General features: G+C 40.2%; 1 protein-coding gene across 5 annotated transcripts in view; it reads left to right on the top strand.

Annotated features, from left to right (window-relative positions):
• The window catches only part of SGMS1 (sphingomyelin synthase 1), a 253,701-nt gene that overhangs the window by 157,102 nt on the left and 79,296 nt on the right, over positions 1-17,303 (top strand). For all 5 annotated transcript variants that reach the window (XM_079793330.1, XM_079793327.1, XM_079793325.1 and 2 more), the window contains one exon: positions 7,685-7,766. The gene's annotated coding sequence lies outside the window, so the exon portion shown is untranslated. The remainder of the gene's footprint in view (positions 1-7,684; positions 7,767-17,303) is intronic.

Below are 17,303 nucleotides of genomic sequence, written 5' to 3'. Positions count from 1 at the left end.
TAAGGAGGTCAGAAACATTTTTTTTTTTACTCTCTCAGCAGAGCTGTGTTAAATAATAACAGCATTGCCCTGTTCCACATTTTCCCTGTCTATAATGTTTCTTTTAAACAGCTTTGAAGTATTGCCTAATCAACAAGAGATTTTTGTTTGAAATAAATTTTTTTAAAAAAGTCTTTACAAAAATATGTGGTCATTGTATGAAAAGAAGAATATACTATCAAAGAAAAAGGAAGAAAATCAAATGAACCCCAAATCCCTCAAAGAGGTACAATCACTTTGGGAGGCATATATTCTTTCTTGTTTTAGTTTATAAAAATGGATCATACTATATGTATTTTATAATATGATTTTTCCCCCACTTAGTTCAAGCAATTCTATAAGTGTGTGAGTGTTTGTGCTTTTACGTTTGTTGTATGTATAAACAAAAGGAAATAGTGCAGATACTTGTTTTAAATCTATCCAGCTAAATATCTTTGAATATGCTGGGGCCGAGGATAATGAAAATTTTATCATTAACTGAAACCACATTTTCTTTGTTTAACTGATGAGCATGAGAGAAACTTCTCTGTAGCTTCTACGTTAACAGACGTGGGAATTGTTGGCGTGCTCTGACTCTGTTTAAATGTAGGGACAGTTTGCTTACAGGCACGTGCACATGATCTTCATCACGTCATACATGGTATAGGTTGGAAAAGCCCCCAAGTTGCTCTGCAAAACCATGCTTTGCTAATCAGCTATATATTTAGTCACTCAGCTCAGAGTGTCATTTGAAACACCAAAGCCTTCTATTTAATCAAACTCTCTTTGCTCTCCTTGCACTTAGCAATGAGCAAGGCAGCATTCCAAAATTTATGGTCTAGCCAGGAAGCAGTCGTTGAGCTAGGGAGGAATTATAGGTATCCTGAGAGTAATGAAGAAGTTCATGTCATGCGAGAGTATGGCAGGTGTCTTGACATCAAACATCTGGGATGTTTGAGGAAAATTTCTTGGAGAAAAAGATGTTTAAATTGACACCTACATGAGGAGTAAGGTTTTAGGTAGGAAAATGGGACAGAAAAAGTCGGCGGGAGGAACTGTCAGAGGTGGAAGCCAGCACTCATTCAGTTGCCTCTGTTCATGACAATTTTCCTTCGCAGTTACTTTTGGAACATTGGGGTGCTTTTTCCCATAATCTTCCATGTAAGATATGTGATACGACTGGGCTTACCAGTTCTGTGAATCATAATCGACACAGAGTGTTTCTCTGGATGTTAATAACTTCTGAATAAACTAAGACTGAACAAACGCATCACTTCAGTGTCTTAGTCAAAAGGCTGTGCAGACGAGGTGCTTATGGGAATGGCACCCCCGGGTGCGTGCTGCCTGCGAACTGGTCATGTTATCCCTAGAATTTTTATGGTGGGTTGTAGCATCTTTCTCTTTGCTCCTACTATCTAGGCCAGGGATTAGCAAACTACAGCTGGAAGGCCAAATCTGGCTCAGACCTGTTTTTATAAACACAGCTTTATTGGCACACCATCATGTGCATTTATTTACATAATACCTGGGGCTGCTTTTGCACGATAGTGACAGAGTTGAGTAGTTACAAAAGATACCATATGCCCTGCAAAGCCTAAAATACTCTTTGTTCCTTTACTGAAAATGTCTGCTAACCACTAGTTTAGGCAAAATCCATAACCAAATGCCTCCCATAATTCCTCTGTTTTGGTTGGTGTTTCTTCTCATATTTTCCACAGCCAGTGTGCCGTGTGTCATCTCTGTTGTCTGGTTTTTCTTTCTTCTTTCCTTTTCACCAGTTACCCCCCAGGCTGTGCTAGTGAATCAGTGGGGCTGACGCCTCTCAGGGCATCACACCACAGGCATCGCTGCCGGTCTTTGTTCTCCTCTTCTCTTCAGTTTTGGTCGCTGCTCATCCTCAGAGGCTTTTCCCATTACTTCTCACTTCGCAGTGGCCTAGAGGGGAAAAAGCACTGGCTTTGACTCCACTAGAAGAACTGGGTTTGAAGTCCAGTCCTTCCACTTAGAAAGCAAGCTTAGGTATGTCACGGTCCTTCTCTGACCCTCAGGTGCTTTTTCTGAAAATGGGGAGAATACTGCAGCTGCCTTACCCACGTCAGGATTGTTGTAAGGACCACGGCATGCAAATGCCACGTATCTGCCATTTGTCTTTTCTGTGAATCTGGTGGTGCCAGGTGACCAACTCCCTTCACTGACGTGGATTTGTGACAAAGCCAATTTTGCTTTTAAATTTATTGGGGAATACATGTCTTTTGTTTTTTAGTTTGAAGTTTTTGCTCAGGTAACACTAAAGAAACGATTCTTACTAATACAACTTGAATAAGAAAGCATGAAGCTTAAATTATCTGCTTTAAAATAGAGCACAAAATCAATATTACTGAATGAGAGCCCTTTTAAATGTAGTTTTAAAACCAGAAGCACTGCATTTTTTAGAGGAAAGGAAAGATCAAATGATAAGTCTAGAAAACAGAGACATTTTTATTCCTGGATCACTCTCCCAGGCCTGGCCGTTGAGCCTTCCTCTCCCTTCCCCTCCTCTCTCAGAAGGACATGTGGTCGCGTCGGGGACTCCTCCTCACTTCCCTTCTGTGTTAGTCATCAGTTTCTGCAGAGCAGCAGCTCTGCAAGCTCCCAGCTTCCTCAGCGCACAGGCTGCCTCCCAGTTCCTGCGGCCCAGGAGCTGGTCGTGGCTTAGTTAGGTGCTTTAGAAGCTGCGGTCAGATGTCCATCAGGCTTCTGTCTTATCTGAGGCTCGACTGGGAAAGGATTTGCTTCTAAGCTCATCTGATGGTTTGTCAGCTTCTTGTGGGCTCTGGGCTGAGGGCCTCAGTTACTTGTGTTTTTTTTTTAATTGATTTTTCACAGAGAGGAAGGGAGAGGGATAGAGAGCCAGAAACATCGATGAGAGAGAGACATCGACCAGCTGCCTCCTGCACATCCCCCACCAGGAGATGTGCCCGCAACCAATGTACATGCCCTTGACTGGAATCGAACCTGGGACCTTCCAGTCTGCAGACCGACGCTCTAGCCACTGAGCCAAACCGGTTTCGGCCTCAGTTACTTGTTAACTGTCAGCTGGAGGCTGCCCTCACGTGGCTCTCACTCTAGGCAGCTCCCCACGTGGCCCCTGGCTTCTTCAGAGTCAGCAAGGGATGGGATCTTGCAGCAGCACGACATTACAATAGTCTGTGATATAATCACATGGATTCCATCATTTTAACCTTATTCTACCGGCCAGAAGCAAATCACAGGCCCCACCCCACTCAAGGGGCTATATCATAAGAGACAGGGCTCCTGGGGGCCATTTTAGAGAGAGCCAGCCACCTCTGAGGCTGGCAGGATATGGCTTCTCTTCCCCTTGCCTCTCCTCTCTGTGCATTCTCCTACTTAACCAGGAGCACGTTTTCTATCCCTTCTGTCTTCTTCCCTCCTTCTGACCTTCCGAGAATTCAACAACCCTGGGTGACTTTTCCTTTTGGCTATAGAAATGCAAGAAAAAGATACAAGAAACTCTGCCTTGACGGCAACTCTCTTGCTACCAGGCCCTCCCCTGACAGCTGGTATTTTGAGTGTGTGACAACTTCCCTAGCAGGTGTTTCTAAGTCGTAAAGTGGCTTATGCTCTTTCTCTTTGATGAGGAGGCACTGTCGTTCAGCGGTTGAGAGCAAGGACTGAAGCCACGCCGCCTGGGGTGAATCTCAGCTGTGCCCTTTATCATCTGAGGGATCTCGAGCAAGAGAATCCATTTTGTGTCTCTATGGCTGGTATTTACATTTTTTTATTCTTCCACTGGCCAACCAGCTGGTGCCACTCACCCAAGATGTATGTGCAGTTATAAGAGCAATTTGCGCTTTATTGCTAAATACAACTACCTCAAGCCATTTTTGGTCTCCTGGTGGAGTGGGCAGGAACATATTTGAGTTTAGGAGGCTGGGTCTTCTTTTATTGACATCATCATCACCTGGTACTTTCTTTGCCTCCTAAGGATGAGGATAGTATGCTTCTTGCAGTATCAACAACGTTTAATAAGTACTTACTATTTGCCGTGAGCCATCTTAAAGTGTTTGCAGGCATTATGTCTTTTAACCCGTATATCAGTATTAAGTTGTAGTACTACTATTACTCCCATTCTGAAGATGAAGAAACTGAGGCTTAGAGAAATTAAACAACATGCTCAAGGTGTTCGGGGCAGACTGAGGAATGCAGTTCTGTGTGATTGCAGAACACATGCTCTTCCTGCCCATAGGGCACTGCCTTCCATAGTGCAGCCCTAACCCGCTTAGTGAGCTAACTCCCCAGGAGGCCAGAGCCTACGAATCCAAAGCAATCATGTCTGGTGGGTGCAGGAGCTTTCATCCACTTCTGCAGCCCTAATGCAAATAAATGCCATCCTCCAGCCTCTTCGCTCTGAAATGCTCTTGCTTTTGATGCCCATCCGTCTCCTTACACCTTGGGGAACAGGCTTGGCCTCGCCCTAGAGGAGAGACCGACCATACATCCAAAAAGGAGTGTATTATTTTTAGCCAGGTTTTTGTGAGACTGTTGTGGATCTCAACATTGTATATGAAGCATGACTAAGAAGTACTGGGCTTTTCATAATCCCACCCAGGACTTGTACATTCAGATCATTCCCTTTAAATGCGTCAGCTAAGTTAATTGCTTACGTTCTGTTGAAACTGCCATTGCACTGCATTTTTAAGAAATGAACATCATCTCAACCACCTTATAACCTCTTCCCTACCTCTAGGACTTCTGCCACATGGTTAGTTCACTCAAGTCCGGCGTTTAAGACACTTGTAATTTTTTTGAATACCCATTGTGGTGGGAAATTACCATCTTTGAGGATGAACTTGATTCCTTGAACCTATTAAAATATTTTCTGCTTTCATCCACACAGTATAGTAGAAAATAAAGTGGTTTTGTTTAGAATTCAGGAGTGACTACCCTGTAATGAGACAGGTTTTCTTGTGGGCAATACCGTACACTGGTTTTGAAGGGAGCATCAGCATCATCGGAGTGAGTCCTAAAGAGGATGACTTGGAAGGAGTCAACAACACTTTATTTTCTTTTTTCAATAAAAATAATGGTTTTTTTTTCATTTTTTTATTAAGGTATTATATGTGTAATATCTTACCATTGCGCCCCCCCCCCCACCCCACTCCCATACATGCCCTCACCCCCCAGAGTTTTGTGTCCATTGGTTATGCTTATATGCATGCATACAAGTCCTTCGGTTAATCTCTTATCTCCCCCACCTCTCCCTAACCTTTTTATTAGAATAGTGTGGCATCATTTTCAAAATGAACTTCTTTTTAGATAGAAAGTTCTGTTTAAATGTTGGTATTGCCTCACCTGTGTCTTTTTAAAACACACACAAAAACATAGCTGACAAATCCATACTGTTGCTGAGACTTGCATGCGAAGCTAGCCTGGGTCAGAGGTGCCTGCCATTCTCAGTGCGGCTTTCATCGCCCACAGATGCCTGCTGAGTTCTTGGCATTACAGTGGACATCAGGAGAATTAGCACTGATGGAAATGATTCAGTTCTTCTTTCAGGAATTTATAATAAAAAACATTCAGTTACTTGTGTGAAGAATGCTAGCATATGCATAGCTAGAGCTTTCTGTTTCCACATTAGTGAAGACTGTCAACTAAGATGGGGATTTTTTATTTAACACTTCACAACAACATAGAAAAGTTTCATATTATTGTCAAAAGTATGATTTGAACCTCTCTCCAAAATGGTCACTTAGGGACCGAATCTGAATTTAATGGACTGTATACCATAATTGCAATAGTTACCATGAATTTTATAGACTATCATATTTGGACTAGTAAAAATAATAATTGCAATTACATTTTGGGAACATATTCTGTGATGGGCACTGTAATGCATCATCTCTAATCTAAATAACTACTCTCCAAGGTATGTATTATTGTCCTTATTTTACAGACTTGGAAACTGAAGATAGAAGGATTAAATTACTTGGCAAAGACCACACTGCAGTTAAATAGCAGAGGTGGAATTCAAGCCTATTTATTTAAACCTATAACAGAGCCTTCTGCATTTCCCATCATTTAAAAGACTTCCATGCCAAGTGACCAGTCATCCAAAGCTATAGCTCGTAATGAGCATGTTCCTTTCAGTGCTGGGTGTAATCTTACGAGCCTTTGACTCGTCAGCCCTTCCCTGCTGTTTTTATTGATGTTGGCAAGTTCTTTCTTTGTTACTAGGACACTCTGGATTTAGGTGGCTTTTGCTTCATTCTCTGCCTTCTTTTTGTCACACACACAAACACACACACCCTAATGGTTTGGATAACTTGAGGTTTCTGTCTCTTCTATAACTGAAGCAACACTGTCTCTCATGGAACATCAGTGTATGGAGCCATTGTACAATTATTGTTAATCTTTCTGAAGGACTTAACACTGAGGCTTCAGGCGAGGGAAGGTGGTAGGTTTTTATTTTATGTGTTGTCTACTTGGAGCCAAATGTTCTTCATATAAAATGAGTGATAGTTGCATCCTGCCTGGTAGGAGGTGAGTGTTCTCCTTTGGTTCTCTTCGGTGAAGGGAAAGACAACAGCACTTCTATCCCTAGGTTGTAGACCCTATAATGTTATGAAATTTAAAAAAGTAAAATATTCTGAATGATTTCCTCTTGGAAAAAGGAAGGCACTTTGCTGGGCATATTCCATTATTTCATGAATTATAAATCTCCAGTGCTTGAGTTGGACATATGGACAAAGTAGCAAGTCTGATCATTGGGCATTGGGTGTTCCTGGTGCTGGGATAATGTCCTTGTTGGATCAAAGCATGCTTGACTTTGGTAGATTATATCATTCATCCACACAGAATCGTAGGGGGCGTTTGATCCTTTTTCAGAAATGAAGACATTGAGGCTGGGAAAAGATGAAATTATTTTCCCAAGGCTACTTAGTGGTAGGGCTTTAAACCAAGGTTTTACCTGTGCATTGTCCTTTGGTGGTTTGGATTGCCTAATTATTCACCTTTCATATTCTTTAAGTTTTAAACAATTCGAGAAACAGAGCAAGGATTCAAATGGGAATCAACACAGATAGTAATGTAATTACCAATAAAGCAGAATTAGATAACACAGAAGTTCAGTTACTTCCTCGCTAAAACATGCATTGGACCCAGCAACCCTGACCCAGTCATCAGCCAGGACAGAGAGAGCTGCTGGCCCTCTCGGGAGCAGGCAGCCCTTGTCCTGCTTACTGTGTGGAGGTGAGCTGGTTCCCAGTGGCCCTTGCTGCCCAGCTGAGTGCAGTGGCCAAGCACTAAGTCAGTTGTTTTCCTAGTCCTCTCAGGCAAATTAGTCACTCACTTTTGAGAAGGAAGGAAGGAAGGAATTGGGGAGGAAAAACAAAAAGTGGGTTCCTTTAATACTGCTCCCTCCCAGGAAACAAGGAATCTCTTCCCAAAAACATAAGAGTGGGTATTTTAGGGGTTCTCCATTCCAAACCCTAACAGTAGAAATACCTCTCTTTAAATCTTTTTTCTCCTGGGGGGGGGGGGGTCTTTCTTTCTGATTTGGAAGAGACAAATATGTTTTGGGTATAAAGAAAGGAAAAAACTAACATAGACACCAAGAAATGGTCTCTATGAGACATATAACTAATCAGATTCTTTCTCCTTGTGACAGGTGATGGAAATGTACTGGAACAATGGGAGAAGCCGGTAACTTATAGGAAGCCAAGATGACAAGAATTTTTTAAAAATAATCAGTAAGTAAAGTTTTGTTAGCCTTTTAGAATTCTTTTGACTATCAAGTGAATTTTCTGTAAGAATCCATGGTAAAAGAATAGCACAATCAAATAACTTCAAAGTCTAAAGGAGAAAATATTTAAAAGTAAAAAGCAAAAGTACTTCAAAAATTTATGTTAGCATTTGAGAAACGATTCTTTCCTGGTAGAATGTGTCATTTTAAGTTGTTGGGTACATCAGTTTGGTGGGTAGAGCATAAGTATTTAAAAGAGGAATCCTTTTGTAGTATACCTTTCAAACACATATATTCTTAGTCCTGATGGTTCTGCGGGCCCCATTTCTTACCTCTACTTTGTGATTACATTTTGGAGGTAGATATGAATAAACAGTGAATATGAGTAAAACTGAGCTCTTTGTCTACACCTTCCCTATATTCTTCTTTGTGTATGTGATTTTTACACATTAGAAGCTATTAATGTTTGCTAACTACCAGGCAGTTTTATGTGGTTGATTTTGGTTTCATTATGATTATGATAATGTTAATACATGGTCGCCTAGTGAAAAGATTATACATTTTTGAGTCAGACATTCATAGTCCTGACTCTTGCTCTTGTGCTTTTAGTAGTTACCCAGTCTCTGAAACTCGGTTGACTTGTTGTGTATTAGATTTGATATGAGTCAATACACAGATGAAAGACTGTGTAGCTAGTACTTTGTGTCATAACTGGTACATCATAGAACCACAGAATTATATTTGTATCATGACTTACAGTTTACATGCCTTTATTTTGACTCAGAAGATTAACCAGCTCAACTTCTTTAACTGCTATCAAGCAGTGGTGGGCTAAGACCTGGTCGGCTGGAAGGAGGGAGGAGGGGATTGTAGAGTTTGCTGATTTCTGTGGTGTAAATATTCCCATCATGGCTGATTTCAACAAAAGTCACCACAAGCAGAGGCGAGAAGTGATGTGCAAAAGCACATTGTTACATAGTTATCTACCAATCAGATCAAATACTTTCAAATAACATCAAGAGCAAAGGTGATAGGAAATAGGAAGTGGCGAGTTTTGAGTATTTATTATCTTTGTTTTTATATAGTATATTTCAATTGTATGTTTATATCATTTGACTTTTAATGATGGCTATGTCTAACAACTGGCTTGCCCCAAATCCGGAGAAGATGACAGTTGACTCTGGTGGGCTGGTATGAACTGGCTCCAGCTGAGCCACAGTTTTCAATGATCATCTCAGCCTGGTGGTATGACTTTGGTTGGGTTGATAAAAGCAAGGTTTGGTTTTTGAATCCTTGCTTGTCAACTCAGGTTGTCATGCTCACAGAGCTTCTGGAATTGAAGATAAGTGCTGAGGCCAATTCATAATTTAAGCCTCTTTTCTTAAGAGTGTGACTGGAGTTCTCAGTTTGTAACCGGGCCCTGGCACCCCTCCCCTCATGGCTGTCGAGTGGCAGTGCTTGGGGATAAGTCAGTCCCTTTTGAACGTCCTCCTCCCTTCCCTGTGCTCTCTCGCATCTCCATTTCCTCCCGTAGTGTCACAACAGGGCCTAGAAGCTAGGGTTCCTCCTGACTAACTTCCGCGTGAGGCTTTGCTTTTTGATTCAGAAATTACGTTTTAATGAAAATAAATTGTCTTCAGAGAGGGAGAGAGAGAAACAAAACTAAATCTGGCAGTTTAAAGGGGCTTAAAATGCTAGGGAATAAAATGGAGTGAAGAAAGGAAACTGGACCAGGCCTCTCAGTGTTTCTTTAAGAAGCAGTTTCTTCGGTTTTCTGACTTGCCCTTTAGAAGGGAACAATTGAAGCCTGAAATTGCTAAGTAACAGCAAAGATTGTGGTGGTTGTTTTTATTTTAAATCTCACCCACCTAGTTTTCAAAACACATTTTTTTATTGAACCTTTCAAAAATGCCTTGGATATTGCAAGACACCCATTTATGTCAATTCCCTTATGTAATCTTAAAACATTTATTTTCCTTATTTCTCCCTAACTCAATAGGTATTTATAGTTCCTACTGAGTTGGGGATGGACTTGGATTATTGCAAAAGTAATTCTTGTTCATTTCAAGCGGAAACTCGTGAATAGAAATCTGAGAGACTTGCCTCTGGGTTAGGAAATACTGACCTCTGTCTTAATTGAGTCAAATAAGGACATCTTTGGTAACTTGGAAAGTAAACATGGAGGTAATAATTAACAGAGAAATATTCTGACTTATAATTTCTCTTCCCAGAATGGACCTGATGCTATTTCTGAACATGCCCAGCATAGATGAATTTTTGGTTAGAGAGCTGCTAGGAACGTAGTCTTCAAATATGTAAATTTTACAGTCTAGCATTAGGTTTAAATCAACATAGTAGTGTACTGGGTATTTGGGAATCTTGGTTGTGAGGGTGAATTCCAGTACAAATAAGACAGGTTTACTCCATTTTGGGAGTTGATAATCAAGCCTGAACATAGAAAGTTATAATTTCAAACAAATGTGGTTGATGTTCATAGACAAGGTGGGACAAAAGTAATTTTACAGTTGTGAGTATCTGAATTATATTCTTATATAATTATGTATTAATTATTGTATTCTTTTTCATATGAACAACTGTAAACCTACTTTGGCACCACCCTGTATTAAATACTCCGGAAACAGACAGAAGAGTGGGCTAGATCCGAAGGGTTTCAGGAGCCGAGGACATTTGAATTGGGTATTTAATGATTAATGCCTTTTAATTAAAATACCTTTTAAAAATTAACAGTGCTAATTGGAAAGAACTTTAAAAATGTGAAAATTATTAAGAGTAGAAAACTCATCAAAACTATCATTACCCAGAGAAACCATTTTTAATATTTTTTTTGTGTGTGTTCTGCCATGTTCTCTCTATGCCTAGATTAGATCCACACGATTTTTCTCCCTAAAATGGGTTCTTATATTGTTTTGAAACCTGATTTGATTGACAATATACCGAGACCATGCCACATCAACAAATATTCATCTACATCATTTTTGTTATTGTGAGATAGCATTCCATACATAGGTGGTTCATAATGTATTTAACTAGTTCCTTATTAGTGGCCATTGTAGTTGTTTTCAACTTTTCTCTATGATGGACATCTTTGTTTATGAATAGTGGTGCACTTACCCAATTATCGTGCCGGATCTTTGTGTCATTCCTTCCCTTTAGTTAAGCTTCCCTTTCCCTTTCCTCCTTAGCATGTATTCGCTATACATTTAATTTGTAACACATGCTCGACTTCTTTAATCTCCATTTGTATTTTTAGTGAAACAATTCATAGTTTAGTGTTTATGTCCTTTCCTTTGGCATATATTGTAAACTCTTCAACCTCACAGATGACATACCTTAAAATTTCCCCCATAATATAAATTGGTTAACACACTATTACAACAAATTAAACTCTTAGTAAACTATTGACTGTTTTATTTAATTTCCCCCCTCAAGTCATTGGTTCTTTTTTCCATGATATGAAGTGGAGTTCATTATTAGTCAGAGTGCTCCTTTCTTTTCCTTCTTATTTGATTTTTATTGTGTCTGTCGTGTTTAAGGCTCTGCATGGGAGAACCGGTTTGTCTGGGCTTAGTCATACCTTACCGCAATTTGGAATAATTTGGAGTTCACCAGTCATATATTAGGTCACGTGTCTAGTAATCTGGCAGATGTTAAGGAGATCTAACTTAGTTTTATATTCCCAGTGACTCGTTCTGGCTTTGGGCCATGAGTGAAACCAAAAGATCCGACAGGTCTCTCTGTCTAGCAGTTTCTGGGTTAAGACCATATACAGAGCTATCCCCTTGTTTCATGATTATGAATCAGCTGTTTTCTGTCTTGTTACTTCTGACCACTTCTCCACTTTGATTTCAAAAGGCACAGGGTTAATTTATTATTAAAGTCCCATCTTGAACCAAAGACGTTCAGAAAGAAATGGTTGTCGGCCTCAGTCAGACAGAAAGAAGCGCTGAGGGAGCTGCATGGCTCAGCGGTGATGGTCTGCCCTTTACGTTGGATAGCAGGTTTATAATTATCAATTTTAATGTTATTTTCCCCAACAAATGTGCTAATATATTCTCTTGCATGTATTAAATACTGCATAACCAAAAAGTTTTCTAAGTGTAAAACAGTTAATGAGGTTAAATGCATTAATTGCATTTATATTGGCAGAACTGAATCACATTTAGTCAGTTATTTTTGCATTTTTAATTTTCTTTTAAACGCCTTAGACAAGTGTTTCAATAGATAGCACTCTCTTTTTTCTTTTCGCTTTTTATTTTTTAATACATTTTTATTGATTTTAGGGAAGAAGGGAAAGGGAGAGAGAGAGAGAGATAGGAACATCAATGATGAGAGATAATCATTGATTGGCTGCCTCCTGCACGCCCCCCACTGGGGATGGAGGCCGCAACCCGGGCATGTGCCCCTGACCTGAATCGAACCTAAGACCTTTTAGTCCACAGGCTGACACTCTATCATTGAGCCAAACCAGCGAGGGCAGCACACTCTTTTTTCAACAAGGCAAAATAAATTTTTTATGAAGATACTGTTTACATACCCTTGGTTTTCAGATGCTCTTCATGTAAGTACAAGAAGCATCAGTTTACTTCAAGGTTTACTCAGAGAAATGTTTTATTTTGTTCTGCCAGAGACGTGCCTTCTCAGGAAGACGTGCTTTCTCAGACAGAAAGTTAATGTCTGGCTATTGGCTCTGACTGCCCACTAGTCCCTTCTCTACACAAAAATCTAGATAGTTACAGAGTCTGAAACATTAGCTCTCAGTCTCCTCGAGTGTAAACCCACGTCTGTCTGGCTGCTGTGACTATCAAAGAACAGCAGTCCCAGCCTTGGGGTCAAACATACATGGTTTTGAATCTGGCTTTGATTTATTTCAACAGTTCACTTTGGGCATAAAAACCTTCTTGACTCCCAGTTTCCTTATGGTTTTGGTGCAGTTTTCAACATCTACCTTCTGTGTTGTGTACGGATTAAGTGTTAAATAATGTACGTACAAAGCTAGCCACTGGCATTACTAGATGCTCAGTAAATGGATTAAATTGAGCATCTTTGTCTTGTTCTAAGTGGAATTTCAGATACACTTTCCTATAGAAACAGTGTATGACTGGGGTTTGCGTAGAGTGTTAGAAACATTATTAACATTATACTTCAGTTATGAGTTTAATATGCCAGCGAAGCCAGTGTCTACATTTTGTCTCTCAAGAAATGCATTTCAAGTGCCACATAAGAGATCATTAACTTAATTAAGACTCTAAAAGTGAACTTCTGGAATGTAACATATTACCAGGTTGAGGACTGCCTATTAGATACAGTTTCACAATAGACACAAAAATGGACTTTCTTGATAAGTGGTGGTATTTGGGGGGCAGACAAATGAGCTCTCCTTCCCACTTCTGGGAAGTAAACTCACCTTTTGGAGCACTTACTGTTATTCCTGACAATCCATCTAGTTAGTTCTAGTTCTCGTGTAGACTGGCCAAACCTGGGACCGTGGCCACCAGGGTGGGTGTATGGACCCAAGCTGACGAGTGTGACTTTGTTGGGGAATAGACCATCTTTGTGGCAGAGCAGGGAGTTAAGTGGAAGAAGGCAGAGTTCAGGAAGGGAGAACGAAGCCAAACTATAGAAGCGAAGACACTATCTTGTCCTGGTGGAGTTCATTTTGAGCTGATCCTAGAGCCCAGCTGTGGCTTTCCTGCTGCTGGGTTATGTAGAGTCAGTGCATCCCAACCTCATTTTACCTGGGCTGCTTTAGTGCTGTTTCTGTCCACCTGCAAGTTAAAGAATACAGACTAATTCATTTGGTTGTTTATACTTGGAATATTTAAGAAGTCAGTGTCTTTGTCATGGGCAATTATCTATATATATAAAAGCCTAAGCGACCGAACTATTGAATGACCGAATGACTGGTCGACTGGTTGCTATGATGCTCACTGACCACCAGGGGGCAGACGCTCAATGCAGGAGCTGCCCCCTGGTGGTCAGTGCACTCCCACAGTGGGAGCGTGCTCAGCTGACCAACGGGCGCCAGACGCAGGGCTCATGGCTGGCCACCGCAGCGGAGCGGCAGCGAGCCTACTAAGCAGCGGCTGTGGCAGCGGCCGTGGCAGGTGCAGTGGGGCCAGGATGAGCAGGAGCGGCAGGCAGTGTTGGACTGCTGGTTTTGGCCCAATCCCTGCAGGTCACGCCAAGAGGACCCCACTGGTGCACAAATCTGTGCTCTGAGCCTCTAGTAGTAAATATAATTGCATAGTGGGACAGCTGATTTACGACATAGCTTTTGAGAACAGTGGTAACATTTATTCCTATCTCATAAAAGCATAAATGTATTAGCACTAATCAAAAGATACTAGTAACTGTGTGTGTGTGTATACACATATGTATAAAATGACTCTTTTGACAGAGGCTTCCTCTAATGCAAATGTCATATAACTTTTGATTTTAAATTATATAAACAAACAGATACTCAAGATGCTTCTAGTAGTTATCTGCCCTTTGCTACCATTTATGGTAGGAGCACTTGTAGGTAATCAGGTAGATGTTCGTAGATATATATGGGTTGAGAGAGATGTTTCTATTTAAGGAGGAATTGGTACTTTGGCAAGATTATCAAGTAAGTACATTTGTGTTCCTTACTGGAAAGGAAAGATAGAATGACTTAATGTTTCTCTTCTCTTCAGTAGGTTAGTGTTTGGGGAACTGAGATTTTATGTGACAACACTCTTGTAAACTTCACTTCCCTTTAGGAAGTATCAGATTTGCCTTCTCAGTAGTAGCATTTTGTATTGTTGGAATATGTTGTAAAGAGCAAAGAAAAGCATCTGCCATTTGAGATCTGCTTGCCAACTGCTTTAAACAGCTATAGTATTTGTTTATTCTTGATGTGTCAGCAGTCAAAAGGAAGTTTTCCTTTCTCTTTTGTGGTTATATAACTTAAACATTATCATATCTACGGTGGCTATTTATGTAGAATCTTCTAGGTCCTGGGAGGATACAAGGCCTTGGAAACACAATCTCTGCCTCAGATGGACATCTATCATCTGGTGAGAAGGAAAAGTTAGGAATCTCAAAAAGAAGGAAGACGCTAAGGTTCTCTAGTCAGTTTTGAGAGGGAGGTATAAGAAGCAGGTCTGTAGGTATTTAGAGGAGGGGAGAGTTCCCCAGGGCTTGAGCCAGGGAGGAGCGTTTCAGGAAAAGCAAGGGTTTGAGTGGTCTGGAAGGTGATAACTAGGAAGAAGAGTAAGAGAGGTCATCAGACCAGGGCCTGGTGTGGGCCCAGGTGTGGAGGTGGTAATGTGCCCACTGCCTTAGGGGAAAACCCAGAGGCACAGGTCGGTTACTTGGCCGAGTTTTTTGTTTGTTTGTTTGTTTTGTGTGTGTTTTTTAAGTGTAAGGTGGGGGTTGGAGAGGTAGAGGCCAGCTTTTGAATAACTAAGCACTGTGACACTGCGCCGGTGGGCTGATTGTTACTTTTTTAAAACTGGAAGGACAAACTTTGTGCTTTGAATTTAAAGTTAGGCCACAAAGACATCCTAGGAACAGTGATCCTTTCTCTATTGTGAGGATGTTCTAAAAATGGTGGTAATCGCATCCTTACTCCAAAGCATAAGGATTATCGGAAACATCCTTTAAGTGCTTTGAGCTATAATTGCAGGTGAACATATTTACAGTCCTCCTTCTTCTTGAATGGAGCACCCACACTGTGAATTTTAAGCTTGACTGGATCCTAGACAATAGAAACAAAGTAGATTATCTATTTCCTGGGTGTGCTAGCTTTCCCTTTCACTTTTACGTATCTCTGTGGACCTATGTCTACATATAATTGCATATTTCAGATTATAATGTTATGAAGTTTATTGAGATGCTCATATACTCCTAGGTGTTATATATATATATATTCTTCTCATATAAAAGAGCTGCTATTTTTGGTGTAACAGCCAACATATTATCAGTTTGGCTAGTATAATTGATTGTAATAGTTTTGTAGGCAGAAAAATGATGTGCCCGAAAATACATATTTATATGAATGTTTGAAGAAAGCTGCCTATAAAGCAAATGGTTTCCTTTTGATCTTTACTGTTGTTTAGGTGATAGAGGAAAGGTTCATGACATGATGGCACACCGGACTTTGACATTTGTCATGCGATGGTAGTGATGTGTTGGAAGCAGAGGGAGGGACCTGGCAGCTGGAACAACAGGTGACCCTGGCATGAGGGGATGAATGCCTGAACCAGGAATGGAAAAAATGGTACAGAAGTGAAAGATAAGCTGTATTCATACCTATTAATAGTGACTCATCAAGAGAAAGGGAGGGAGCGCAGATATTTTCAGAATTTAACTTAAAGTGTCCAAGACAGTAAGATTACCTTTGTGAGGAAAAGAGAGTCGAGGGAGATTTATCAACTTTGTATCTTCTAAGATATAGGACCAACTGTGCCTGTTGCTAAGGATAAATGCTAAGTTATAGGCTTACCTTGCGCCTGTCCTTTTTTAATTTATTGTTAAAATAACTTTTAGATTGTGTGTTTTTTTTTTTTTTTTTTTTTTTAGTTATAGTTGACATACAATATCATATTAGTTTCAGGTGAACAAAATAGTGATTAGACATTTATATACCCAACAAAGTGATCACTCTTGAGTCCAGTACCCATCGGGCTCCATACACAGTTATTACGATGGTATTGACTATACAGGAGTGGGCAAAGGTAGGTTTACAGTTGTAATACAAATGCAGTAATTAATAAATAATAATAATACAAGAATAAATTGTTTCACGTACTCACAACTGTAAACCTGCTTTTGCCTACCCCTGTATTCCCTGCGCTGTACCTTAACGCCCATCCTTTTTGACCATAACTTGGTCTTCCAAGTAGAACTCTTAGAGGTCTTCAGAGATAGATGAAGCAGTTTACCAAGGACCACTCACTTGGCCACGTACCGGCCGAGCTGGGGTTAGGGCAGGAGCTCTTGACTCCTGGTGTAGTTCTTATTAGTCTTCCATGCTGGTTTGGAGAAAAAAACTAGCTTTTTAGATCCCTTGATCACACTTTAGATCTTATGTTCGGCTGTTGAATATTTTGAAGAAATCTTGGCCTATAGAAGGACTGTTTCTAAAACAAATGTGAGAAAGTTAAACTCAAGAATCTTCTCCAAAGCCAAGTAGGTTTAATTTGTAACTTAAAAAAAAAAAAAAGGCTTCCTCTGTAAAAACTCTGCTCCCTCACTAGTAATCAACTTACTTTTTAACTGGTACTCAGGACCTACCAGTTCTATCGTTTCCTGTAATGTGCCAATTCCCAACTACGGAAAGCTTCTTTTAAATATTTTTATTCCAAAATAATGTTTAGGCACAATGACCCAGAAGGAAAGAGTATTTCCAAAATCACTTGCTTTTTAAAAAGTTGGTCTAATTGTGACATAAATGAAATGATTCCAATTTTAACCCCTTTGTTTTGCTAATTAATTTTTTATTGTGTAATAAGAACACCAAATCCAAGAATCCTAAACCAAAAGCTACAGTTTTTTTCAC

Source organism: Cnephaeus nilssonii (assembly GCF_951640355.1).
Source record: "Cnephaeus nilssonii genome assembly, chromosome: 16".
Lineage (NCBI taxonomy): Eukaryota > Metazoa > Chordata > Mammalia > Chiroptera > Vespertilionidae > Cnephaeus > Cnephaeus nilssonii.
Note: the sequence above shows the minus strand (reverse complement) of the source record. Positions and strands in the feature narration are given on the sequence as shown.